The 27,613-nt window shown below is 45.7% G+C and overlaps 2 pseudogenes; one reads left to right on the top strand and one right to left on the bottom strand.

The window, feature by feature from the left end:
- Positions 1 to 494: 494 nt before the first annotated feature.
- On the top strand, positions 495 to 614 carry LOC136660764 (5S ribosomal RNA; annotated as a pseudogene).
- Positions 615 to 19,422: 18,808 nt separating this feature from the next.
- On the bottom strand, positions 19,423 to 19,545 carry LOC136660750 (5S ribosomal RNA; annotated as a pseudogene).
- Positions 19,546 to 27,613: the final 8,068 nt, after the last annotated feature.

Here is a 27,613-nt window from a genome sequence, read left to right as displayed (position 1 = left end):
GACCTGGTTAGAATTGTGCCCTACATCTCTCTTCATCCTTAAGTGCCTCTGCCCCAGAGTTGATGGTTTGTTCCCTCCTGAATTTGGTGTGGTTAAAACCTGCAAGACTGACCTCCAGGGAACTCTGATAGAATGTAAATTAAACTGGCAGTTCAGAACTTACATAAGAGGAGTACTTTACTGCTGAAAATACTATTGAAGTACACTGCTATCTGAGAATGTTAGTGTGGACACACCCTAAAAAAATAACTGCCACTTTTCATTCTGTTTTGTTCACATGATGCCAAGATAAATGTCAGCAAACAGAACTCAGCAGAAAAGGTAGCAAGTAAAGATTCCTGAAGTTTCATAAAACCAAACTGTCAAGCTCCATCTCTAAGAAATTCTAATGGGGTGGAAAGAACGGTGCCACTGTGGATAAAGACTCACAACAAATTTTGGAGGAAAATATATCTAAATAGGCATGAAGTTTAGAACCTTATCATAGGTTTCCCAAATGCAGCAACTGTTACCCTGCACATGCCTGATCTCGTCTGATCTCAGAAGCTAAGAAGGGTCAGGCCTGGTTAGTACTTGGATGGGAGACCACCTGGGAATACCGGGTGCTGTAGGCTTATACCATAGTCTTTCGAGACTGAAGGTTGGCAACCATTCAACCTGACCCCATTGCAAATACCCAGGTTGTGAAACCGCCTGGAGATTTTTAGGTCTGTTTTGAAAACTTCAATAGATCAGAGATGATGTTTGTGAGGTGTGACATGATATAGGATTTCCCTGTCAGAGGACAGCCTGCAGGACTGACACAAGGATGAACCTGTCCAGATATCAACATACAACTGCTAGTAACTGCAAAAGTGAGCAACCCATGCCTCATATGCAGGAGGTGATGGCACAAATATTCATCTCGGCACTGCTCAGAAATCTTCAGTTGCTGTTTCTTGGGAGTTGCAAAGAAGGCTGGACCAAAAGGTTTTGCTGAAAAACTTCCAGTTCACACTTTGGGAATTTGGGGGTGGGGTGGGTGGAGGGGTGGAGAGGGGGAGCAGAACTGGCCCCCAGTGCATAAGACAGCACATCAAATGCTGCCCCCTGACCCTGGTAATGTGCCAGCCACTGCTTCTCCCACTTCTCCCAAGGAAGAGGGGGTGGTTTGAAAGAGAAATGTGGAAGAGAATGGGGGCTACAGTATCTCTGAAAAGAAAGGAATAGAGCAGAGGTGTGGAGAGGAGGACGGTGGTGGTGTAAGAGAGTCTCTGAAAAGGAAGAAGGGAAGGAACTGTGGCGGAGATGAGAGTGGTGGCTAGAGTGTCTCCTCCACACTTTCTCTTCTTCTTCTTCATAAGCCTGTACCTTTTAGAATCCAAGGAGCTGGAGGAGGAGGAGGCGGCGAATTGGTGTTCCAATGCTCTTTCCATTGTTCCACCCTGGTTCTTATGTGACAATTCATACAAAACCAAAACATAAAAATCTGACCACAACCTGAAACACTTTCAAAGTTCCGTTGGGGGAAAGGATCAAGATCAACATTTATGGCTCACTTGCAGCCGAAACCTCCTTTAAAGTCCTCATCATCTTTTCAGCTACCTAACACTTTATAGAAAGGGAATCTTTAAACTAAATTGAATTGAGCTACAGTGTTACGATAGTGGTGTCCCCTCGTCCTGAATATCTTTTAACATCCATCGATCCTTGCCAGACTCTCATTGGTGGGATTAATTAATTTATGAACTTGTCATTACAAGTCATTGATTAAGATGTCTTCCCTTAAAGATTTAATTATGCCCAAAGATAAAAGATTTGCTAATTATTGTTTTTTATCTAATTGAAGCTTTGTATTACAAATAAAGTTCAAAGGTTTAGGACAGTTGCCCTTTCAACCACTTGGGCAAAAGATGAGAATTTAATTAGAGAAGAAACCATGTTCTCACTGGGCCTCTTCAAATAGGATCTGGGAGCCATTTTAGAAGGAATAGAATTGATGACAGCTCAATATGAGAGGACCCTGGAAAATCTTTTAACCTTTGTTGCCTTTCAGATGTTTTACAGCACCTCTTTGACTCTGGATCTATCAAGCAACCGAAAAGCCAGGATCAAGTCAAACAGCACATTGTGTTAAAACCTACTCATGGCCCCAGTTGGGTCTTTCAAAACAATTCATTTTCAAATATTTTTTTCCTTTCTGTTTTGTTTATGTCTTTTGTCAAATGTTCACGTAAAAGCCAATAATGTCATTGTCACCTAGTGAAATGAGCCCACTACCCCCTCTCCCCCAAAACCCATGAATATCTTTGCACAATTCTGTTTCTTCCATGCTGGCCCCATAAAGCAAACAAAATATAAGAACAGAAAATTATGCAGGTGATGAATCATAAAGTAGCAAAATAATTTTTCTTCCTCAGATGACATCTTTACTTGGTTTACTCATGAAGAAATTGATTTTCTCCCTCTCCCTCCCCCTCCCTCCTAATAATGTCTTGTGTAAATGGCCTAGGTCCAGAATATCTGAAGACCACTTTCTTCCATATGAACCAGCCCAACTACTCAAATGTTCATCAGTTGGCAGGGCTAGCTGCAGGATCCAGGGGTCCCTTGGCAAACCTCCCTGCCTGAGCCCTCATCTAACTAGCGTTGCTAGTTAGAGCATTGCTCTAGAGTTGCTGTGTTGCTGCAGCAAAAGAGTGTTGCTGCACTTCTGCCTTGCTGTACTGTCAAAAATTGGCAAAAGCAGAGCCCAAACTCAGTGAAAGACCATGACCAACAAGAGAAACCTTCTCACCTTGAATGTCAATAAGCCAGGATGAACCTCTGCCTGAAACCTTGTTATATAGAGGTGGGGTTTCTTGATTTACAGATTCAGCATCTGTGGATTTGACTCGGCGCAGGTGCCAGGCCCATGCTGTAGGGTCTCACCTGACCTCCCGGACACGACTGAAAGTGCCTTTGGGTCACATCCAAGAGACTTTCTGAGCCCTCAGAATGGCTTCTACGGGCCTCAGAATACTTCCAGACACAACCTGAAGCTGCTTCTGGTTGTATCCAGAGGTTCTCTGATGGCCTCCCACCCACAATTCCATTATCTGCAAGTTTTGGTATCTGCAGGGGGTTCAGGAATGGACCCCTCCACTGACACTGAGGTCCAACTTTATATACAGTTCCTTCTGCCCATTCCTCATCCTCTTTGTGCCCCCCTGCTGACATACTGGCACCAGGGTAACATGGACAGACTGCTGCCATGGGAAACAGAGGAGCCAAACAGCATTGTTCAAATGGTTTACTGTTTGCACAATCAAAGTACTGTATCTTTGGGGAATTTTTCCCCTGCCAAAGTTTCTAGTTTCGACCTGAAAATCAAAACTCTTAAATATTCATTAGCATGGCTCTTCTTTCAAAATACCCAGAAATGAGAGGTGACAAGTATTTCCAGGGAATTTAGGGAGCAAGGCATTAGCTTGGGGAGTTCAAACTATTGGACTATTTTCCTTGATCCACACACACAACTAAACCAGAATAATAAGGCTATAAATATTCTTGATCACAATGTCATGGGGCGGGCGGGGGGGGGGAGAATTGACATCTATTTCCATATAAGTGTTCTGTCAGTTAGGACCTTTTATACACTTTTTTCCTTTGGCTAGAGACAGTTTTGAAGGAAGGTGAAGGGGACATGATAGAGCCATTGTTCCCCATGCTATTCATTGCACTCATGAGAATACTCAGCATTTATATAGTGCATTTTGATTGTGCAAACCACTTCTTGCCTCTTATCTTGCTTACCCTGCACGCAGAGCTGCCCCAGTATGCAGAGATGACATAAGGTGGGCTGCCTTGCCTGATACTCTGCACCCATCAGACACTTCCACAATTGCCTATTTGCCCCTTCTATCCTGGCTCAGTCACTCTCTTTTGAAACAGACCAGTGGAGCCAGCTAGAAGGAGGAAGCCTGGAGAAGCAGCACCACCCTTTGGGAGTGGGGTAGTCAGGACAGAAAAGGGAGAAAGTAAGAAAAAGTAAGAAGGGACAGTGGATGAGTAGGTGGGCAGGCGAGCTGGAGAGCTAACAGAGGTAGAGGAGATTGCTGCTTCCAGGGGTGGCCACCACTGTCTTGTCACTGCTGTCTCCTTTCATTCCCCTCCATCAGTACCTCTAACCTGCGAGGCAAAGGTGGCAGGTATCAGTGGTGGACAAAGTGAGTGGCAGGGAGGGCCCCGAGCATCAGACCACAGGGGGGGTCTCCAGAGGGGAAGTGGCACATGGGGGAGGTCCACTGGGACGAGGCATCCCACCTCCATGGTGCTCTGGGTGTTCCCCAGGATCTCTGTAGAAGGCACATAGCACATTGCTAAAAGCAGCAAGTGTACCTTCCCTCCCATGTCTCCTTTTAGCTCCAAAATGGAGCCTTTCCGGAAGCAGGGGTTTACTGTACTGCACAGGAACAGGGGCAATGCAATGATGCAGTGAGGTGACATTTATGCATCACCCCTTTGTCTAGCCCCAAGTACTAAGGGGCTCTGGGACACCACTGACATACAGTATTATTTTTATTTTATTTTATAATGATGAATAAAAGACACTGAAACACAATGCAAAACAGACACAAACAGAATAAAAACAATAACAGAAAAAGAATAAGATACATATGATCTCAGAAAAAGAAGGGATTTGGAGAAAAAAGAGGTGGGGCTTATTGCAAATGGAACCTGAGGAGGCGGAGCCAGACATAGAATGGAAAATTATTCAAAAATTGATATTTTGAGGTTGTTCTTCCACAAGTGCACACACACACACACACACACACACATACGTCCAGTAATGGACTCTACTCAATGTTCTACCCATGCTCCAAACAAATCCGCATTAGGATTTGAACTTGTGTTCCAGGGAGGGCACATGAAAGACCAAAAAAAAAAAAAAAACAACCCACCAGCATGGTAGGGTGAAAGATGAGTAGAGGGTTTGGGAGTGACTTAAGCTCACCATTGGAGCTACCAATAGCTGCAAGGTGACCTTCCACCCATTCTTGTTCTATAAAACAGAGACCAGAACTTCCCCACTACAGTTGGGGGGGCTGGACGTCCTGGATCAAGCCATGAACAGAGTACTCAGAAATGCAGGAGCATCGCCTGCAGCACTTGACAGAGAGAAGGAAACCTAATTGAGTTTCGCTGAGTGAGCAAACAGCTCACAGCAAGCAAGTGGAATGAGCCCATTTTAAAGGAGTGGGTAGCTTTCTGACCCTGGAGAATTTCTTCCCATTTGCATTTCCAAACACAGCTTCTGATAAGTGACAAAGCATGTTTAAAGTAGCAAACAACTTCTGCATTTGCCCCCATTTCAACACATGAGACGCTGCATTTTTTCTGTGGTTGGTTCCCACTAAGAACATTTTTTGTGGAGCTATGCTGACTCCCCAAAAATAGACTTCCTTCTCCCCTGAGATAATCCGTATATAACTATTAAGAGTACTCTCAAATAAGTTACTTAAGTGCCCACACTTCTAACGGTACTGTATAAAGTGTCTATTTAGAAATCTGTCATCTATACTACCTCCAATTTTTCTTTGAAATCTGCTACCCATGTATATGTGTGCAGGCCCTAACAATGCCCATTAAATATAAAATGCTTGTTCTGAAATTATAAAACATTCCGAGGAGGTATTTGGTCATAATAAATGCTCACTCTACTACTTAATGAAATTGCTTGACATTTATGGGCATAATTAAAACAAGTATAATCAATCAATCAATTCATATACAATCCATTCAAAATGTACTTTTGAAAATCCCTTCTGATTTATGGCACAGTTTATGAGACTAGAATGCTTAACACTTTCAGTGCTCTGGGACTCCTAGGGAGGGGATTTGCAGCACAAGCCTATACATGTTAACTCAGAAGTAGGTCCCATTGCATTCAATGCAACTTATAGGCTTGTGCTGTAAATTCAAGGAACTAGACCAATATTTCCTTAGGGCAGGGATTTTCAACCTTTTTCTTCTCAGGGCATACTGGCAAGACACTAAAATGGTCAAGGCACACTATGCTGGCAACAGGGGGGGGGCTCACATCCCCAATGGCCCTATTAATAAACGATCCTCTCCCAAATTCCTGTGGCACACCTGGGGACCATTCATGGCACACCAGTGTGCCACGGCACAGTGGTTGAAAATAGCTGCCTTCGGGTAAGCCTCCAATGCCCCAATAGGTCTCCTCAGATCTATGCCAGCCATTTAACTTGCATAGTAAGAGACAGAGAATGGGGAAAAAGACAAGATCCTGGCACACACTGGTGCCACCTGGATCCACCCCCCCCTCTCATTCAGCCTCTTTCCCACCCCCTCCCCACTCAGAAACTCCCCATTCCTCTTCCTCCCCTCCATATTCAACACAACAACCATAGACCACAATGGCTTACCTGCCTCAGTGCAAGTCACTAACATGCATGACAACAGCACATCACGTATGGTACCACAGAGGTAGTTATGATGGTAGAACATAAGATCTGCCTTCGTAAATGTCCTATAGGATTGTGCTGCAAGTTATGGTCACCAACTCTCCAAGGAGACCTGAACTCACCAGGAATCAGCATTAATCTCAAGGTTTTAGAAGTAAAACCTCCTGATTTTAGAAGTAGATGACCTCAAAATGCCAGATGCAAGGGAGGGCACCAGGATGCAGATCTCTTGTGGTCTTGTGTGCTCCCTGAGGCATCTGGTGGGCCACTGTGAGATACAGAAACTAGGTGGGCTTTTGGCCTGATCCAGCGGGGCTTTTCTTATGTGTTTATGTTCAGGGGACAACAGAAAGCAATCCCAAAGATTCCAACTTCAAGGAATTCCCAACATGCAACAGGTTGGGAAAAAAAATTTCCAGAAATAGCTGCAATCAGAGTTGGCAATTCTATAGCAAGCTTCCCTTTACCGCAGGTAAAACCACAGCAGCCCCAATGGGTCTACTCAGATATGCCCCACCTCATGGCACAAATCCGAGCAGCCCAGGACTGCCCCAGGCCGCACGGGAACAGGGTTAGGATCCAGCATAACTGCCAGATTTTGGCCCGCCTCCCGCTCCAAGCCCATCCCAGGAAGGCCTGCCGCCCGCCCCAAAACGCCACCCTCCCGCTTCCTCCCAGCCCTCCCCAGACCCCTGTGTTAGCCGAGCTCAGCAAACACAACTCACCCTTTCCCTGTGGCCCGTGTGGGTGCAGGGAAGCCAGTACAAACCCATGTGCAGGCCTAACCCCACTTACGTCAGCGGGAAAGTGCTTTACAGCACTTTTGCAACAATGATGGGCCAACACAAGGGACTTGCGCCAAACTATCTGTCAGGATTCTGCCCTTATTTATTTGTTCAGCTATATGAACTGCTTTGCAAATTACTTTTTTGTTAAAACATGGTGTAGTAATAGTAGTAGTAGTGGTTGTTGTTTTAGTCCTCCAAATAATGATTTGGCAACCTTAGTGGGTTATAAAAAGTTCACAACCCTAGTTTGCTTGACTGGGAACATCTCAAAAAGAAGGCTTTAATTTAAGACAACACACACACGTACACATACAATGGCACAAGGTCATAAAGTATTTTGTGTTTGTTAAATATCATAGATCAATAGCCAATGAGTTGTGTACAATAGCAATGTCACTCAAGAGGTCAGTGATCAATAATTAAGAAGGAATTCAAAAGTCCCTTCTGGTAAGGGATCAGCGAGAAAGAACAGCTAGCAACATTCTTACATAGAATAAGAGCATAACCCTATCCAACTTTCCATTGTCAGTGCAGCCATGTCAACAGAGTGTACACTGCATCCTTTGGGGGGTGGGGAAGATGGTCACAGAGGCCTCCTTAAGGAAAGGGAATGTTTGTTCCCATACTTTGGAGCTGCATTGCGGTTGCATTGGTGCTGGAAAGTTGGATAGGATACGGCCCAAAATCATCTTGCAGAAACCTTGAAACATCCATATTGGTCCTGAAAAAGAAGAAAGTGGGAGCAGCCACTACGGAGTCAACAGGTGTAATCTCCAGTCTTTGAATATGCCCTTGATTGATATGCCTCAACAACACACATAGAAATATTAGAGAGCAATATTAACAAAGCTCCTGTTTTCACTGATAACAAGAATTGTTTGGCTTGCCCCACATTAAGAAAAGCACTTTTCCAGCACTAGGAAAAGCATGCCAAAAAGTGTTCCCAGCTGCTATCTCTATGGCTCCTCCACCCTGGATTCAAAAAGAAAGAAAGGAATAGAGCAGAAGTGTGAAGGAGAGGAGAATGTAGGCTAGAGCATTAAGAACAAATGCTGATAGACTGTACAGATTTGTCTAATGCAGTAGCGTAACTAGAGGGGGTGGAAAGGGCAACGTTTTGCAGAGAGCCTCCCCACGGCGTGCAAGCGACCCCTCTCCTTCCCCTTCTGCGCCAGGCAAATGCATCAGTTTTGCACCCCCCAAAATGGCTCCAAAGGGGAGAAGGAGGGGCTGCTTGCAAACTTAGTGCTTTGCACCCCCTCTAGCTACGCTGCCGGTCTAATGCTTGTCTTATGTTTCTCTGTTGTGTGATTCTTTCCCAACTTTTGCCCTTTGTGAAGCTCACATGTGCATGAAAATTCCCAGGCCATCTCCGATGTAGACACTACTAAGCAAATCGGGATCAACTGAGCTCCTATGCAATTGCAGCATAATGTGCAGGCTCCAGGCTCTGAAATGGAATCAGGGTAGGCCCGTCAGTATTGCTAGCCATACTGGCTCTTGCCTCCCAGGATAACTAAATGATAATGTTGATGAGGGGAGTTCGGTCTGGTTCCAAGTATATCTTTGGGAACTGTAAAAATAAGGGACTCTCCTACGACTGGATGCATGCACCAATGTAAAGGAATTTATGTATTCCTTTACATGTAAAGTGTAAATGTACATGTACAATGTAAAGTGTTTGAAATTTGCAGAATTTCTGACAAAGGATCTCTTCTTGAAGGTTTGGCATGGAAGAGGAAAACCACACATGCGGGGGGGGGGCAAAAAATAAAGATAAACTTGAGATTCGTAGGTAGAGATCAGGTATATAAATAAGATTTTTTTTTTCCCCAAACATAGTTACTAGGGATAAGGTATTTCATAGTGATATTATCAGATCACTCCATTCCCTTTTGAACTGAAAGGCCCTTTGTGAAGCTGGAAAAGGTGGAAATAGGTAGGTAAACAAAATAATTCAGACTTTTAAAATGACAGATTAGTGGTGTTTTAACTCTACAGCTCAAAACAGGGGGGAAAAATTGCTGGAGAGAATGGCATGGCAGAAATATTTTATTTCTCCAGGAGATGAGGAAAGGCAAGCAACAAGGATGGATGCAAATTCACAACTGTTTCAAAACCAAGGGATCATCAAGTGAGCCCCAGGAGAGAGTGCGAACACAAACACTTCAGGTTACATTTCACAAAGGTGTGGTGGAAATATATGACAAAGAAAGTCATATTTAGCCATAGATGTACACAGCATAAATCAGTCGAAGAAAAACAAATGGACACGTTGAATCTGTTTCTCCTCTTGCCTAGACCAACGTAAATCAAGAGTGTCAGCAATGAAATTACGAGATGAGCACAATTCGACTGGGATGAGAATGCAAGGAGTGAAGCCAACAGGACAAGAGATCCCCATGAAAGATGTTGAGGTGTGATGGTAGATGTCCTGATACATAAATCACCTGAAGATATGGGTTGGTTCTTATTTCCTCCATGAAACTGTGGGACTTGGAAAGGCTGCTGGCGCTCAATATAGGTGCTGAGAGACCGTCTTGATTTAGTGGCGGTAGTGGATTGCCACAGAGTCTACATATTTTTTCCACATATTTGTAACACAGCCTTACAAATTCATTCATATTGATTGCCCTCATAGATCCCCCAAGTATTGGAAGCCATTCAGCAGGAGACCACACCATCAGCTACAGTCATATATGGAAAATGATCAACTTGCTCAGAGTATAATTCACAGGCTCTATGCGCATAATCATTCTCAGATTTGTCCTGCTTCCATGCTCAATGAGGATGGCTTCTTACTATGCAGTGGGTTTGAATCCACCAAAAGTTAATTAATCTTTGACATGTCATAAGTCTCTTTGCAGGTTTGCTGCAACAAGCAGGGTTACCCCTCTGGAAGTTGATGCTCTATATCAGGGGTGTCCAAACATTTTGGCAGGAGGGCCATATCATCTCTCTGACACTGCGTCAGGGGCCAGGGGAAGAATTAATTTACATTTAAAATTTGAATAAATTTAAATACATGAATTTATTAGAGATGGAACTTATATGAATGAATGAAGGTCTTGCAGTAGCTCAAGGCCTATAAAAGGTCTTGCACAAAGCAAAGCCAGCCTTTCCTTCACTGCCACTGCTTCATCACAGACATGAAACAGCAATTAGTGGAGGGAGCCCTTGTCCCACAGCTCAGGTGAGAAGTCAAACTGTCGTCCTCATGCTGAGAGCAGTTGCATCAGGCCAGAGGCCAGAGGCTCATTGGAGACTGGGGGCTCCCCGAGGGCCGGATTGGGAGCCCCCAAGGGCTGCAAGTGGCCCCTGGGCCGGGGTTTGGGCTCCCCTGCTCTATATTGTTGATGTTATACATTGCTTCTCCACTCATTCCACATCAATGAGAACTACGGCAGCATAGCGGTTAGCAAAAGGAATAATCGAAGTGCGATTTAAGAATAAAAGGAGACTTAGAGATGGCAGAGAAATTCAATGAGTTCTTTGCATCTGTCTTCACGGCAGAAGACCTCGGGCAGATACTGCTGCCCGAACGGCCCCTCCTAACCGAGGAGTTAAGTCATATGGAGGTTAAAAGAGAAGATGTTTCAGACCTCATTGATAAATTAAAGATCAATAAGTCACCGGGCCCTGATGGCATCCACCCAAGAGTTATTAAGGAATTGAAGAATGAAGTTGCAGATCTCTTGACTAAGGTATGCAACTTGTCCCTCAAAACGGCCACGGTGCCAGAAGATTGGAGGATAGCAAATGTCACACCTATTTTTAAAAAGGGAAAGAGGGGGGACCCGGGAAACTATAGGCCAGTCAGCCTAACATCCATACCGGGTAAGATGGTGGAATGCCTCATCAAAGATAGGATCTCAAAACACATAGATGAACAGGCCTTGCTGAGGGAGAGTCAGCATGGCTTCTGTAAGGGTAAGTCTTGCCTCACGAACCTTATAGAATTCTTTGAAAAGGTCAACAGGCATGTGGATGTGGGAGAACCCATGGACATTATATATCTGGACTTTCAGAAGGCGTTTGACACGGTCCCTCACCAAAGGCTACTGAAAAAACTCCACAGTCAGGGAATTAGAGGACAGGTCCTCTCATGGATTGAGAACTGGTTGGAGGCCAGGAAGCAGAGAGTGGGTGTCAATGGGCAATTTTCACAATGGAGAGAGGTGAAAAGCAGTGTGCCCCAAGGATCTGTCCCGGGACCGGTGCTTTTCAACCTCTTCATAAATGATCTGGAGACAGGGTTGAGCAGTGAAGTGGCTAAGTTTGCAGACGACACCAAACTTTTCCGAGTGGTGAAGACCAGAAGTTTTCTTATGCAGGGGAATTATGCATATAATTATGCAAAATTATGCAGGGAATGGACAGAGTGGATAGAGAGATGCTCTTTACACTCTCACATAACACCAGAACCAGGGGACATCCACTAAAATTGAGTGTTGGGAGAACTAGAACAGACAAAAAATATTTCTTTACTCAGCATGTGGTTGGTCTGTGGAACTCCTTGCCACAGGATGTGGTGCTGGCGTCTAGCCTAGACGCCTTTAAAAGGGGATTGGACAAGTTTCTGGAGGAAAAATCCATTATGGGGTACAAGCCATGATGTGTATGCGCAACCTCCTGATTTTAGAAATGGGTTCTGTCAGAATGCCAGATGCAGGGGTGGGCACCAGGATGAGGTCTCTTGTTATCTGGTGTGCTCCCTGGGGCATTTGGTGGGCCGCTGTGAGATACAGGAAGCTGGACTAGATGGGCCTATGGCCTGATCCAGTGGGGCTGTTCTTATGTTCTTATGTTCTAATGTTCCTAGTTAAATTTACCCAACAACCAGTGATTTCAGGCCCTCTGTTTTTTCAGGGCTAAACTGGTAGGGCTGGTCTCAAAGAGAGGCCAACTGAGGCAACTGTCTCAGGCAATGGGTTCACCTGGAACACCTGCCTTCAAGGAGGAACTCTCCCACCACTCAATTTTAGTGGATGTCTCCTGGTTCTGGTGCTGTGTGAGAGGCAAAAGAACTTCTCTCTCTCTGCTCTATCCAACCCATGCATAATTTTATATGTTGCAATCATGTCCCCTCTTACGTGCTTTTTTTTCTAGATTGATTGATTATTTTATTATTAAGAATATGTATATGCTGCTTTTCAACCAATATTATTATTGATTGGGAAAGAAAACCAGTATGAAAGGGAACTACTGTAGTTAAATGGTTAATCATTACAATGCAATGCTACAATCAGGATAACTGTAAGGGGGGAAAAAAGGTATACACACAGAGAAAATGGTTTTACTACTGCAGATATCAATGAATACTTAGGTCCCATCCCTGTTTCACTTCTAATTACCCAGTCTCAATATAAGGAGCCAAAATCAAAGATATACAGAATTAAGAAAAGGGAGAAATACACAGCTGAAGAGTCAACAGGCTTCTGTAATCAGAACTGTTTAGACCAGCTTTGTGTAGTACTAAATAAATTCATTAAAGTGCAGTTACCACTATAATAAATGTAGAACTCACTAATTACAACACTACGTTTTAAGTGCAGCTCGCGTGTCTCAAGTGGCATTTAAAGAGGTGTAAAACCCCAGCCGATTCAAATTTAATTAAAACTATCCATGTAATTCAGTTTAACTTTAGCACCAAAGTGGGGGGAGGGGATGGGGAAGAAGAAAATCACAGTGAGTCTCCACCAAACTCTGGTTCAAATCCTGGTTTCTGGAAATAGAGCTGAAGTACATTGTGCTGACCTTTGCAGATCAATTTATGAGAGAAAGAAACATAAAAAAAAAAGCCCTGCTGGATCACACCAAAGCGTGGCCTCAGTGGCATAGCAAGAAGGGGTGCAAAGCACTAAGTTTTGCAGTAAGAATCACTGCAGCATGCAAGCAGCCTCTTTCCATCAGAGCCATTCCAGGTGGGGGCAGAAAAACAGAGGTGAATGCCTCTGTTTTGCTCACCCTGCTTGCTTGCACACTGCAGTGAGCAACTTAGTGCTTTGCACCCCCTCTAGCTATGCCACTGCATGGCCTCATCCAGCATCTTTCTTCCTATAACAGTCAACTAGATGTCTCCAGAAAGTCCTCAAGTGCTGCATGAAGTTATCCCCTGCTGTTCCTCCCCATACATACTGTAGCCCTATTCAGACATTCTTAGCAGTGTGGCACAACTCCCAACAGCACAGCCAACAGTGTGGGACTCCCAACAGCACAGCCCCAGCCCCGCCAACGATGCATGCAATCGAGCCCCATCCTCCCAGTGCTCATATTTTGTCTGCAGTGAACACTCCAAGATGGACATCCTGGAGAGAAGATCTGAGCAGTTCAGCATCTGACACTGCAGATAAACACTGACCAGGCAAGATGGTGGGTTAATGTGTCAACAGTGGGGGGGGGGGAATCTAAACCAGCACCACAACACGGACTTACCATGTGTCCAACACTGGCTTGGAATATCTGCAAAGGACCTCTCTCTCTCTCTCTCTCTCTCTCTCTCTCTTTATTCCACTTCTTCTTTATAATGGGCCTGGGAAGGTGCAGTTCACAAGCACAGAAGTGGTGGATAGGAGGAGCTCTCCCCTGCTGCCTTCCCTCCCCACAAACCATCACGTTGTGCAGATATTACAAACCAGTGTAGGAGAACATGTTGAGGGTCAAGAAGAATTATAAGTATTCATTGCATCTGACTCTTGGCTCAAATTCCATGGCCGCCAATGGTCCAGTCCTGATCCATGGGAGCCTTTAGGGAGGTCAGTTCAAAAGCAACCAATGCCTGGAGGCGAAGCTAGGGTGGTGACCCTTGTTCCTCCACCAATGACATCAAATGAGGAAGGAGGTCTGGTCTAGAGGGTAGAGCCTCCGTCTGCCTGAAGATATCATCTACAAGGTCGCCAGTTCGAGGCCACCGGCACCGTGCGACCTTGAAGCAGCTGACAAGCTGAAGCCGAGCCATTCCATCTGCTCTGAGCGTGGGAGGATGGAGGCCAGAATGTGAAGCCAGATCGGAATGAAACACCTGAATGTAGTGGTTCTTGAAAGAAAGAACCTTCTTTCAATTGTAAAAATCCCTATTTAATAAGGGATTTAAATAAAGCCTGCCTATGTAAACCGCCTTGAATAAAGTCTTGAATAAAGACCAAGAAAGGCGGTATATAAATACCTGTTATTATTATTATTATTGAGTCAGAAGGTAGCTGGGGGGGGGCTGTAACCTGTGGCAGAGCATATGCCAACTCCACAAGGTCCCAGGTTCAATCCTTGGCATCCCTAAATACGGCAGAGAAAAATTCCTGTCCAGGAAAACTGCTTCCAGCCTGGCTGATAATGCTGAGTTAGCTAGACCAACAGTCTGACTCAGTGCAAGGCAGTTTCCACATTCACACTGCTAAAGCTTCCTGCTTGGGTCCTGACAGCAGCTCAGCATTGGGATTGATTCCTGCACTTGACAGAACAGGCTGGAAGTTGCCAAATAACACTTAGAGCTGAGATATTTTCACAGATCAAACGAAAGCTTTCAAAGAGAAGCAGGCAACAACGCAGTCACCCAAATGGTGAAAACAGTTTAACATCAAATTGTTGTCGGGTCTGATGCTGTTATTTTTCTCCCACAACAGCTGCTAGCAGGGAGGATACTCACAAAACGCTTTGAATTTGCATTCATGTAGATGAGGTGAGAACAGACAATTCCTAAATGAAGAACTTAACATTAAAAGAAGAGAGCCCATTGCCAATAATCAAAATAATTCATCTTGGCATAATAAAGATGGCAGTGCAGCTGGCTGCAAACAGATAATAAAACACCAGCAGAAGCAAAACCATTTAAAACAAATATCTCTCAAATATACACACTTGCTTGATGTTACCTTGCACAATAAATAGAAATCAGGGAAGATTTCAAGTGGAATGCTTGCTTGCGACCGCCATGTTTTACGTGAGGTCACCCAATTAGGGGAAACAACCCCCAGCATGAAGAGCAACCCTAAGACCCAGTGCTTGAAAAGTGCTTGGAATTCTACTTCCCTTACTTACCAGCTGCAGCCTCCACCATTCATCTTCCTGCACTTCCTGGGTTTGGAAAGGAGGAGCAGAATGAAAAATGTGGAGGAAAGGAGAGTGACAGGCCAGACTGTACAGTGGCATTGCTAGGAGGCTGCTGGGGGGAGTGCATAATGCACCAGATGACACACTCAAAGTGTGTGTATATTTGACACTACTACTGGCCAAAATTGTGAAAATCTTGGTATTTCTGAATAACACCTTCGTATTATATATCATTCCATGTGTAATTTAACGCAGAATGCAGTGAAACAAACTGCAGTGAAATATTTGTATTCTGTCAAAAGTTATGGCCAAATAATCAAAAAGGAAATCACAACTGCCTAAGGGAACAAAAAGTGGATTCCTTTAACTTAAAACTGACCAAGGATTCTGATTGTTCTGAGAGCAAATGAGGTGGTTATTATGACACAGCAGGGAACCAATCAGGTGTTAGTATGCGTCAGTTGTCATTTCCATGTATCAGAGCTAATTAGAACTCTTGGAGCCCAATCCTGTACTTGGCGGTATGGCTCCGTGCCGCTGAGTACAGTCGCAAATGTGCCATAAGGCATGTTTGCCAGCCTCACTGCCGGGCTCCTGCCCATGCTAGCCCAGCGCCGGCTGGTGCTGGGCTGGAGTGGGGTGGTTGCCCAGGTTCCGTGGCTTGGCAGTCTCCCAGACCGCTGGGCTGTGGAACGGTAAGCGGGGCAGGGACAGGAGCGGGGAGGAGGCGTTCTGGGGAGGGGGGAGGCCAGCAGGGGTGGAGAGAGGGCGGGGAGGAGGCGTGCCGGGAGGGGGGAGGGAGGAGGATCCACAGAGTTCCGCTCCGCAGGATTCAGGGCACTCATGGAGGGCTGCCTGCCCTAGACGAGCGCCTTTTCCTTTTCCAAAAGGTAAAGTGAGTAGCCCCATTGTGGGGCTGCTTCCCTACTCAGGGGAAGGGAATGAAACGTCCCCTTCTCCCGAGGAGCCTCCAGTGGTAGCACGGGAGGCGCAGGACTCAGCGGCAGCCCTCCTTGGTGCCGCTGAGCCTGGGCACCCCGGGCAGCTCAGGATTGGACTGCCCCTCAGTTGTGAGTGTCATCAAGTTGGCTACTGGTTTTTTGATGGTTACTGATTTGATGGTGACCTGTACTGTTCTATAGTAAAATAAATACATAAAGTTAATGGGAGTAACACCAACCCTAGTTTTGTCACTGCATTTAGGATGTGCATATGATATTGTAACTTATTCTGTATGGTCTGATACGGGGGGGGGGGAGAGAGAGAGAGAGAGAACTATCATTGGGGTGAGGCAATGAGCTCTCATACCAGGTGATGCAAACCCTAGTGATGCCTCTGCTCTGGCCCAATACTGTCCTCCACACTTCCTCTTCCATTCCCCTTCTCTTGTTCTGTTCTACTCTTTCTTTTCAAATTTGGAAGAGGAAGGAGGAAGAGCAGTGGGGATAAATGAGTGGATTGGCTTGCATTGGCAGCAGATTGGAGAGAAGTGATGATTGGGTGAAAGGCACCGCTAATCTGCAGTCCCTGAACTTCTAGAAATCTGCTGCTGATGAAACCCACATCAGCTGGTCTTGTGAATGGGCTAGCCCTGATTTTGAAAAAGTAGATCACTTTCAAACTTCTAAATGGGGAACTACAGCTGGAAGAAAATGGTTCATCCAAGGCCATCTGATAAACCTATCTTAGGGTGAGCCTTGACCATTTGCAGGGTCAGTGGGGTATAAATTGTGTAAATCAATTAATTCCATGTGTTATGGCAAGTGGAAAAACAATGGCCGGCTGGAGCTACAAGAAGCACGTTGACAGTAACTCCAGTGACAATTTCTCAGTATAACCTACCTCACAAGGTTGTTGTGAAGATGAAAATGAGATAGTACCAAGATTGCCACAAATGTGATGTTCATAAAGTTGGACCTGGTGACAGTATAGTACTATTGGATGATTCCCCCACCACCACTACCACCCCCCGAAAGAAAAACAAAACCTAGTGGCAGGATGGTACCTTGAAGCAAAGGAATAAAAAGGCGGAAAACTGCACCCCCAGAGGCCAGCACTCCATCTGGTAAGTTGGAAAAAGCTCCCCCCCCCCCGGGCTGCAGTGTAGTCCAGGGGATCACATGCTGTTATAGCCCCCCCAGCACATACACACACACTACAGTGCTCCCAACTCACTTGTAAGAGTTTGGGAAGCACTGTGCTAGCTTTTTAAAGAGGAATGTTCCCAGTTTTTGTTGGTTGGTTTGTTTTTTGTAGAACAATTAGGTTTCCTTTTTCGGATCAATAAGTGATTTTTTTTTTTAAGTTGCATTCAAAATAATGTTGTTACAGAGCTTTGCGCTCCTGCAAAACTCCTCCTGCCACATCACTCCATCACTTCGCCCACCTGTCCTTCCAGGCCAAGGGGAGGGGATGAAGGGGCACTTGCTCTGGCGCAGGGAGGCTGGAGCGGGGATGCTGGCGCAGGGAGGCCGGCGCACATGCTTGCGCTGGCTTCGCGGATTCTTGTGGTGGTGCAAACATTATTTACGGCTTGTTTGCAACACCGGGAAGCTGATGCAAGGATCTTGTGCTGGCTTGAGAAGTCCTCTGGATTGTGCTTGGAGATTCCTCCATGTTGGCATCCTTCAGTCTTGGAAGACTCTGGTGTCGCGCTCTGAATGGTGGTTCTGGAACATTGTCCTCTCCAGTGCGCGAAGCCTGGGTAAAGTAGATAGGGAGGATAGACTGTTACCCATGCAGCAAATCCCCCCTCTCCACGTTGCTGAAATGGTCCAATGGAAAGGCAAATACAGTTGGTTCCAGCCGCATCACAGGAGTTGCCATAACGTGACTGTGTTCAGCCATGAACTGCCTCAGGGGCTCCAGCTCAGGATTTTGCCTCGAGTTTGACTCCTGAAGCCTTTTCCACAACTGGATGTAGCCACAAGGCAGTGGAGGTTTGGGATCAGAGTCTTCCTTCTCTCAGATGAGCTGCCTTCCCAGGCCAATGAGTCCCATCTACCCGGTGGCTGTTTAGTCGCCTCTTACCAAGTACAGCCAAACTGAGGGCCTATTCTTATCCCCAGCCCCCAGGGGAAAATTCCTAAGCATTTGTGAACTGTGTGATTCATCTGATCCAATGTGCTGGAATCCATACTCTACACATTTTTTATGGGGTGATAAATTTAAAAACGGGGAAGAAGAGAGTCTCTTCCTACAGAGCTACACAGGGGAGACTGGACATCACAAGACAAGGGAGGCAGAAGATTTTTAACATAGAGCCCTGCTCTGAAGTCAGCTGGTAAAACTAGCCAGGAAAGATGCATGGGAGCTGATGTTGATGGACAGCCACACTGAACACTTGCAGAAGTCCCATCCTTTCCGCCTTTAGCATTCAGCCCTGGGAGATAGTGGCTGCTCTCTGCATCATGGATCACCGGGCTATTGACAACGCATCTAGGAATCCATTTGAAATTCCAGGAGGAACCTCATGAATCATGCTCTGAGCAAACACAGTTGGGAAAGACATGCATCCTTATTTACATTTCAGTTACTTAGGAACCCATGTGCCAGTGGCTGTAGCACTTGCTTTTATTTATACCCAAGACAGGGGAAGCTTTGCGCCAGCTCAAAAGCAAGCAACCCTTTTGCTTGCTTTTGCTCAAAAAAAACAAAACGACATATCACTGGGGTCCCTGGCTCCTCTCCAGTATCGGAGAGGTAAGTAATTTATTGACTTGCTTTCCTGCAGCCCTCTTAAAGTGCCAGATCCATCAAAGGGATGCAATTCTGACATTGTGTCCAGAGTTTTCCACATAGATTTACGCTGTCCGTCGGTTCTTTGCAGCCCTCAGGCTGCTGGGGGATTGAACTGAATAATGCATTTGTTTAGCAAGCTGTCAGGGAGTCAGAGAAGGTAGCCAAAGCATTTAGAGGTTCACTAAGTTACGATGACATACAAGGAGGAATTCAGCAGATGAAGCTGCATTGTGTCAGTACAGAATAACTCAATCTAGTGCAAATGCTTGAGAAACTTGAAATGGGCAACCAAAAAAAGTCTTTTACTTATCCTGTACTTTCTCCCAGGAACAATACATAGCTTCATCCCCTTGGCCAATTTTGGTTGGCAACCTTCAGTCTCGAAAGACTATGGTATAAGCCTACAGCACCTGGTATTCCCAGGCGGTCTCCCATCCAAGTACTAACCAGGCCTGACCCTGCTTAGCTTCCGAGATCAGACGAGATCGGGAGATAGTGTTCAGTAGAGGGAGATGGTTGGCAACCTTCAGTCTGGAAAGACTATGGTATAAGGCTACAGCACCCGGTATTTCCAGGCGATCTCCCATCCAAGTACTAACCAGGCCTGACCCTGCTTAGCTTCCGAGATCAGACGAGATCGGCAAATTTTAGCCTCACAACAACCCTGCAAAGTAGATTAGGCTATGCGATACTGTGACTAGTCCAAGGTCACAGCGAGCTTCTGGACCAGCCCATCACCTTGAATTCACAAGTTTCCAGGTCCAGTGTCCTGATGCCTGAGGTGGCATGCCAAAGGCTGTCCCCTTACCCAATTATATGACACCCCTTGTTCCTCCCACTCTCCAATGTTCTAGCTCAGCATTTCACTCCACTCCACTCATGTCCTCTTCTTCTCTGTCCCCCTCTTCCAGTGGCATAGCTAGAGGAGGTGCAAAGCATTAAGTTTTGCAGGGAGCCTCACTGTGGTGTCCAAGCGACCCCTCCCCCGCTGTTTTGCTCTTGAAGCCCTGAGGATCTGAACGGGAGGGGCCTGTGGTGAGGCTCCCTGCAAAACTTAGTGCTTTGCATCCCATCTAGCTACACCACTGCCGCCTTCTTTTTCCAGTTCAGGGAATGGAAGGGAAAGGAGAAGTGGAGGCAGAGAGATGAGAGCCCCCCACCAATCTGCTGCCTAAGGTAACAGTTTCAATTGGCCTCATGGATGGGCTGGCCCTACCCAAGCCTAGTACCGCTGTTGGTTTTCTTTCTGCAAACAGCTTCTAGCTCAAGGTAAGTTCCAAATATTTTTGTTTTAAAGAAACAGAGAGGAGTCAAGAGTCTCCTTATTCAAAGTTTGCTTCAGTGGGAGGAAAAGTTAGCAGAAGATGAAATATTAATTTCCACCAAGCCCTGTCCTAGCTGATTGCTGCTCTCAAATAAAACAGGTCTGCGCAATTTCTGCTTTCCAAGTGAGCCAAACGTTATGATCAATTTGTTCTTGATATGAAGAAGTGATTTCCGTGTACTTACATCTGCTCTCCAAAGGGAAAGAAAATGGACCATAAAGTTTCATTAGCATACAAAGCACCAGCATCTGCTGGGACTCTTAGAGACACTTCCGCCCTTAATCAGCAGTGCTGACTGCACTCCGCTTACCTCTGCCATTGTCCAGGTTTAGACACACTGCAGAGATGCCTTTGTGGAAGACTTCCAGGGCTATGCAGAGGGTTTTCACAAAACATGCATGCCCTAAAAGCAAATAAATTTTTGGGCTACAACCAAAAAAGTGCATTCCATCTATTCAGTGGCATAGCTAGAGGGGGTACAAAGCACTAAGATTTGCAGGGAGCCTCACCGCAGCATGTAAGGAGCCCCTCCCTCTCCTCTTTAGATCTATTCCAGGCAGTGAGAGCAAAACAGAGATATATGCCTGGCTCCAAAGTGGAGGGCCCTATGCACGTTGCAGTGAGGCTCTGTGCAAGACTTAGAGTGGCCTCTAGCCACTCCACTGCACCGACTAAAACTGGGTGCATTTATTGACATACACAGATTTGTGAATTGGAGTCACAAGCCTTCAACAATACTGTATCTATAGCTGAGTGAGTGGCTTTTACCAAGTGAACCTCTGAAGCAAGGCATGCCTCCAAGTGTAACGTTTCCAGCTCCTTATGACATAACCGTAGCACCATCTAGAGGGCGAGGAGCAGCAAGTCAGAGCATTTTCTGCCTCTTGAGTTTCAGAATGACAAAGCTTCAGAAAGAGACTGATCACTCCTTTTGTAATATCCACGAAGGGGACATTCTGGCATAGAAAACACCACGCAGGCTTGCTTTTAAATAGTAACCGAGCAATCCTATGCAGTCTACTCAGAAGTAAGCCCTGTTGAATTTAATAGGATTTATTCCCACATAAGTGAGTACAGGGTTGTAAGCTCCGGGCCCAATCCTAGCAGTCTGCGCTATCGGAAATCACATTCCAGTGGCACGACAGCATTACAAATACAACATGCTGTTGCACAACCAGGCCTCTGCCGGAAATGGTGAGCAGAGGCAAATGTGCAACAGTGGCCTTCCTGGATGCCTTGGTGCCAGTAAATTGGTGCAGCGAGTGTACGGTGGGTGGAACAGGGCAGAGAGGGGGTAGAACAAGGGGGGGAGTGGGGCAGAGAGGGAGTGTGTTGAAGGTGGAAAGGCGGTGGTTATCAATAGCAGGACTAGATGGGCCTTTGACCTGATCCAGTGGGGCTCTCCTTATGTTCTTATCTTATCCCCCTTCCCTTCCCAGCCTTGATCCACCTAGAGTTGCACTAGCCAAGGAGCTAATGCAGGTCTGAATAGACCTGTTGGAGAAGTGGAGGCTTACCCAGAGGAGGCCTCTGAAACTCCTCCCCTTGCAGTATACTGTATGCGCTCCATTGGTGTGGCTGTATTGGCTGGAGTGGATTTAGTTAGGACTGGGCTGTTAAACCATTTCTCCACAACGTTGCATATATGCAACAGGGACCAAGTGTGTACACCTGTGGGCCAGGCTAAAATGTTAAACTCTTTCCAGCCAGGTTCACAAATGAGAAGCGTTTCACTTTTCCTTCAAATGTGTGACGATCCTTCTTCTGCCCCTATTTGCTAGCAGCAAGTGCTGAAGGCAGGACTTAAGTTGCAGGGGTCAAATGCCTTAGGGCTTCCAGGGCTGATGCAAACAACCATGGCTCAGTAGCCTGTTAAGGGGCACTCTCCACCTGCACCTACCCACTGCCAGTACCTCCAGTGACTGGCCACCAGCATAGGGCTGTCCCAAGATCTTCTGATGCTTGAGGTGGGATGCCAAATGCGACCCCATCACCAGCGTTGTGCTGGCCTCTGCTCCTCCCACTCTCCAGTGTTTCAACTCAAACCTCCCCTCGGCATTTCCTCTAATCCAGGAAGTAAAAGGAGGAGCAGCACATGCACATAGGTAGGTAGAGATGGGAGCCCCCCTCCCATCAGCTGCCTGAAGTTACCACTTATTAGCCTCATGGATAGGCTAGCCCCTGACCCACTCAACTCAGCCACCTGCTCTCTCAACCAACAATTGCATCAGTAAACATCAGCAGACTGTTGGCAACCTTCAGTCTCGAAAGACTCTGGTATCGCGCTCTGAATGGTGGTTCTGGAACAGTATCTAGTGTGGCTGAAAAGGCCAATTTGGGAGTGACAATCCCTTCCACAACGGGAGCAAGTGCAGTCTGTCCCTGGTCTGTCTCCCTGGCTATGGGCCTTCCTTCTTTGCCTCTTTGCCTCAGTCTGTTGGCAAAGTGTCTCTTCAAACTGGGAAAGGCCATGCTGCACAGCCTGCCTCCAAGCGGGCCGCTCAGAGGCCAGGGTTTCCCACTTGTTGAGGTCCATCCCTAAGGCCTTCAGATCCCTCTTGCAGATGTCCTTGTATCGCAGCTGTGGTCTACCTGTAGGGCGCTTTCCTTGCACGAGTTCTCCATAGAGGAGATCCTTTGGGATCTGGCCATCATCCAACATCAGACACTGTACGATAATTCACAGGACTCTCTACCCTTTTCCACTCCTTCCCCAAATACTGTCAGCCTTTTTAAAAAGATGGAGCAATCAGGAAGAGGAGGAGGAGGCGGCAAAGGGCAAGAAAAAATAGGCACCACTCTGCCACTAACTTAGATGAAGTTTAGAACTGGTTAACATTGTTAAAACTGGAGTCTTTATATTTATGAGTGGTATGCATGCCTGGTACTGAGAACAACTAAGAACAGTCACCTCTGCCCTGTTCTTGGCCACTACCTGCAGGAGTCTGGCTGGTTACTGCTGGAGGCAAAATGCTACGATTCTGTTCCATTCTCTGTGCTTGGTTGAACTTTTGCTTTTATCCGGCAGGGCAGCCCTCATATTCTTATTTCACCTTCTCAGATATTCCTTCCTGTAGATGGACTACAATTAAAGAATTGGTGCCTTTGCTTCTGCTTCTCCCAAGTCTTTCTCAGGGATTACTGCCAGGGGATTACAAAATAGCCAACTGAAGCAGAGGCAAATGATAAAGAAGGCCTTCCAAACATCAAGGAAGCTAAATAACCCCCAGAGGCTGGGGTATTTAAGATCTGAGAAGTTCATTTGATTTCACTGATTATTGATCAGGCAATTTCAAATTATCATACTTGGATACCCTGAGAAATAAGGGAGATAATGGGTGCATGTGACCCTCTGCATGTCTGTATACGGCACAATGAATCACCCAACTTGCTTGTGTGCCCCGAGAATTGCAGGCAATCTTCCTTAACACCTGTTTCCCCAAATTGCTCAACAAACCCCATCCAGGCGGTATCAAGTAAACAGACTGTAGTTTCCACTACAGACATCTATCAAAATGTTGAAGCCATCTTATCTCTTATCTTAACTCACAGGGTTAAGTAATAACGTTTCAAATATCATCTACTTCAGTGTTTCTCAAACTGTGGGTTGGCGGTCTGGAGGCCTTTGGAGGTAGTAGAGATAGTAGTAGGTAGTATCCAGAAGTAGCAATTTTCAGCCTTCTGGAGGCTTCAGAAGAGCCTTTAAACCCGGTTTTTGGTTGAAAACAGAATGTGGGGTTTAAAGGCCATCTGGAGGCCTCAGAAAGCCTTCGGAGGGCCGGGCCTCTCCAGGGGATGGAGGTGGCAACAGGGGATGTGAGGAAGGTGGCTCCACCACAGAGACACGGCACTCTGGAATATCCGCCGCCGTTGTCCCCCCCTCCCCAGGAATACCACTGCAACAGTGTAAAGCAGTGGTTCTCAAACTTTTAGGGAGTTTGCAAACCAAGGCAAGTTGTTGCAGGGGAGAGGGGAAAGTAACATCTCAATCCCCAGGATGGCACTGCTGCCAGGGACAGGGGGGTCCCACTTACCTACAGCCAGCAGCATCTTCCTGGGGTGTCCGGGGAGCCTGTGGACCCCTCTGCAGGGCTCCCCAAGACTCCAAATGCCCTGAAAAGTTAAAAAACAACAACAACAAAACTTGTTTTGTTGCAAGACCAGAAGTTGGCTTAAAACAAACAAACAATTTTCAGATGTTTGGAGGCTTGGGGAGCCCTGCAAAGGCTTTAGGTAAGTGGAAACAACCCCCCCCCCCCCGGCAGCAGTGCGATCCTGGGAATCATGTTGCTGCCTCTCTCCCCTTCTCCACCCCTTAAGAAGCCAGAGGCAGGGCTTCTCAGACTGGTGGGTCACAACCCACCAGTTTGAGAATCCCTGGTGTAAAGAAATATATATCATAGCGTGGCATGCTTTTATTAGTTTCTGGAAGCAAAAAAAAATACTGAGCTTAATTTATATAGATATTTTTCAGGTTCTCTCTCTTTGCAATTTTTGCAATAAAAATAATGGTGGCTTTTTATTTCAAAAGGAATAATAAAACAAGGTAGGACTGCAATCCAATGTACATATACCTGGGAGTAAGCCCTATTGAACAGAATGGGACTTACTACAGAGGAAACATGCATAGGCTTGTGCTGTAAGCATTGGCCAGGGGTATTATTACAGTATACTGTTTCCCTTGGATGAGGAGACGCATGAAACTTACAGTACCTTTTGTAGTATCTGCAAACTTCTTGCTGCTAAGGTAAATTGTGAGTACCTAGAATTTGTATTTAAGTCTATCTTTTATCATTTATATGAATTTAAATATCATCATCATCATCATTATCCAGTTGGAAAAAATGAACTCCAGTGTGAAAAAACACACCTACAGCGGAAGAGAGTGGAGTGGTTGGCTAGTGTGTCTAACACTGCGGAGCACCACTCTCCTCTCCATCACACTTCCTCTTCTACTTTGTCTTCCTCTTCCTTTTTGAGAGTCAGAGATGCTCCAGCCCACTACTGTGGAGCAGCAGTTGATAGGGAAGGAGGCATTTGACATCCTGCCTCAGGAGCCAGGTGTTAATGGACCGCTCTTGATTTTGGCTCTGCAGAGAAGTGTTACAGATCTGCTCTAACATTTTGTGACTTTGGGCTCCTTTGTTTCTCTTTACCTGCCTCTTTTTCCCTTGTGTAGCCATGCCCACTTCTATCCACCAACTTAACACTTCATGCACATGACAAAATCCACAGAAGCTCATGCCACAATATGCTGCCGAATTAGATTCTAAAATGAACTTTTCTTGCATACTTATTTCAGGGGTGTAAAGGCAAACCTCTTGGTTTTGGACTGTCCATTTGTTAATGAATTTGGGGAGAAAGCAAAACATAGGAATACACTGATCCATCATCATCATCAACATTTGACAAAAGCAACAAAAGCATTTACAGAGAAAATTAATTTGTGGCATCGCTAAACTTTTCAAAGAACTCTGGAACAGATAAGACTCTTGTAATATTTCGGTAGCAATGAATATCATGAATACCAAGGGTGAAAAGCTGGCAAAAGTGCAGAATCCATTTTGAAAGGTGGAGCAGAACAAAAGAGGAAGCAAGGAAAGGCAGGGAACAGAGGGAGCAGGGTGGCAGGGGAGGGCAAGCAAACTGGGAAAAGGTTAGACTGATGGTTGCCTGGTCCCCCAACTGGAGATTGGAGGGAGCTTGGCCACTGCACCCCCTCTTAAATCTCAAAACAAAATGGCGGCGGCGGCGGCGGCAGCAGTGCCACGATCCACTTCTGGGTCCCAACTCACCTGTTGAAGACCTCTGATTTAGTGGAACTGGGGCTCACTCTTGCCTCCTCTAACAACAACAGGAACCTTCTCTGAGTCACTTCTGCATAAACCACCAATCTCTTCAACATTCATATTCAGCAGATTGATTTCTTTTGCCTGCATTCCTCCCCACCGCAGGCTCACCAACAAATGCTGATGCTGCATGTTCCAAGCCAACTCCAGTTCAAATGTGACTGATTTGATACATTCCAGGGGATCAGATTATAGCCAAATTCATTTGTAGATTAAAAAGCTCCATTTTCAAGACTGGCTTTCAGATGGTCAGGTGTTCCCATCTTGCAGAGTCAGCACTTGACTAAGATCTTTCCTGGTTGCTCACTTTTGTGGGAGTTAGAAAAATAGTGCTTTCAGGGAGTTTGATAGCTAGTTGGTTAATAAAATGGTAACATCCAAGGACCAGAGAGTGGACAATGGACATCACTTCCCTCCAGTGCCTTCTAAAATCACCATTGCTCTTGGGAAGAATCAGGTACCACATTCAGCTATCTGAGAAGAGTATCCAAGAGATGTACAGAAAACAGTGTTGGAGGGTCTGCCCAAAACTCCTGGGTGCCTGATCCTGTATGCCAAATACTGCCACCTTTACCTGATGCTGTGCCAATCTCTACTCTTGTCGATTGGAAAAAGAAGACATACTAGTCCAGCCCTGTCCTTAAGGCTATAATTCTATGCAAGTTTACCTGGGGGAACTTCTACTGAACAAAGTGAAGCTTACTTCTGAATAAATCTGAAGAAGCTAACACTCCAATATAATTTTTTTAATGTATCTGGGATATATTTTAATTCCATTTGTACACATTTGTTTTAAAACTATTGCCAACCCACTCCACAAGTGTGGGATAAAATGCACTAGAGATTTTTAGATGAAGCTTAAATAAATTTCAAAGCAGGAATCAATAGCAAAAAGAAGAAAACACAGCAATTTAAGGTTGATGTGTTGGTAGTTGTGCAGTCTGGGGGGGCATGATTAGAGGGGTCTGAGTGCCATGAAGTTCCTGTCCTTCAAAATTTGCTGTTACATCACTGGCCAATATGCTTCCAAATCCAATTCAAGGTGCTGGTTTTTAACTGGTAAAGCCCCAAACACCTTACAACTGAGTCTTGGGGAAGCTCTTCTCCCTGCCCCAGCGATATTTGAGATTTGTTTGGTGGGGACACAGCAGTGAATTTTTTTTCCCTTAGTTGCATGCAGCTATGCTCCATCTCCAAATCCCTGAATAGAGTTTTCCTAATAGAGCAACACAGCTAATGGTGCTTTCTGCCTATATGACCTACTGAAACTGGAAGTACCAGTCTCTTCAAAACAGCAGAACAAGCACGGCTACTATGGCTGCTTGTTTGTTTGTTCACTTGTTGCTTCCTAACAGAATTCCTAAGATGTTTCCCATATTATCTCAATTTTTTTATTTTAAGGTAATTTTAAAGAA

The sequence above is a fragment of the Tiliqua scincoides genome, chromosome 9, assembly GCF_035046505.1.
Source record: "Tiliqua scincoides isolate rTilSci1 chromosome 9, rTilSci1.hap2, whole genome shotgun sequence".
Taxonomy (NCBI): Eukaryota; Metazoa; Chordata; class Lepidosauria; order Squamata; family Scincidae; genus Tiliqua; species Tiliqua scincoides.
This window is presented reverse-complemented; position numbering and strand designations above follow the sequence as displayed.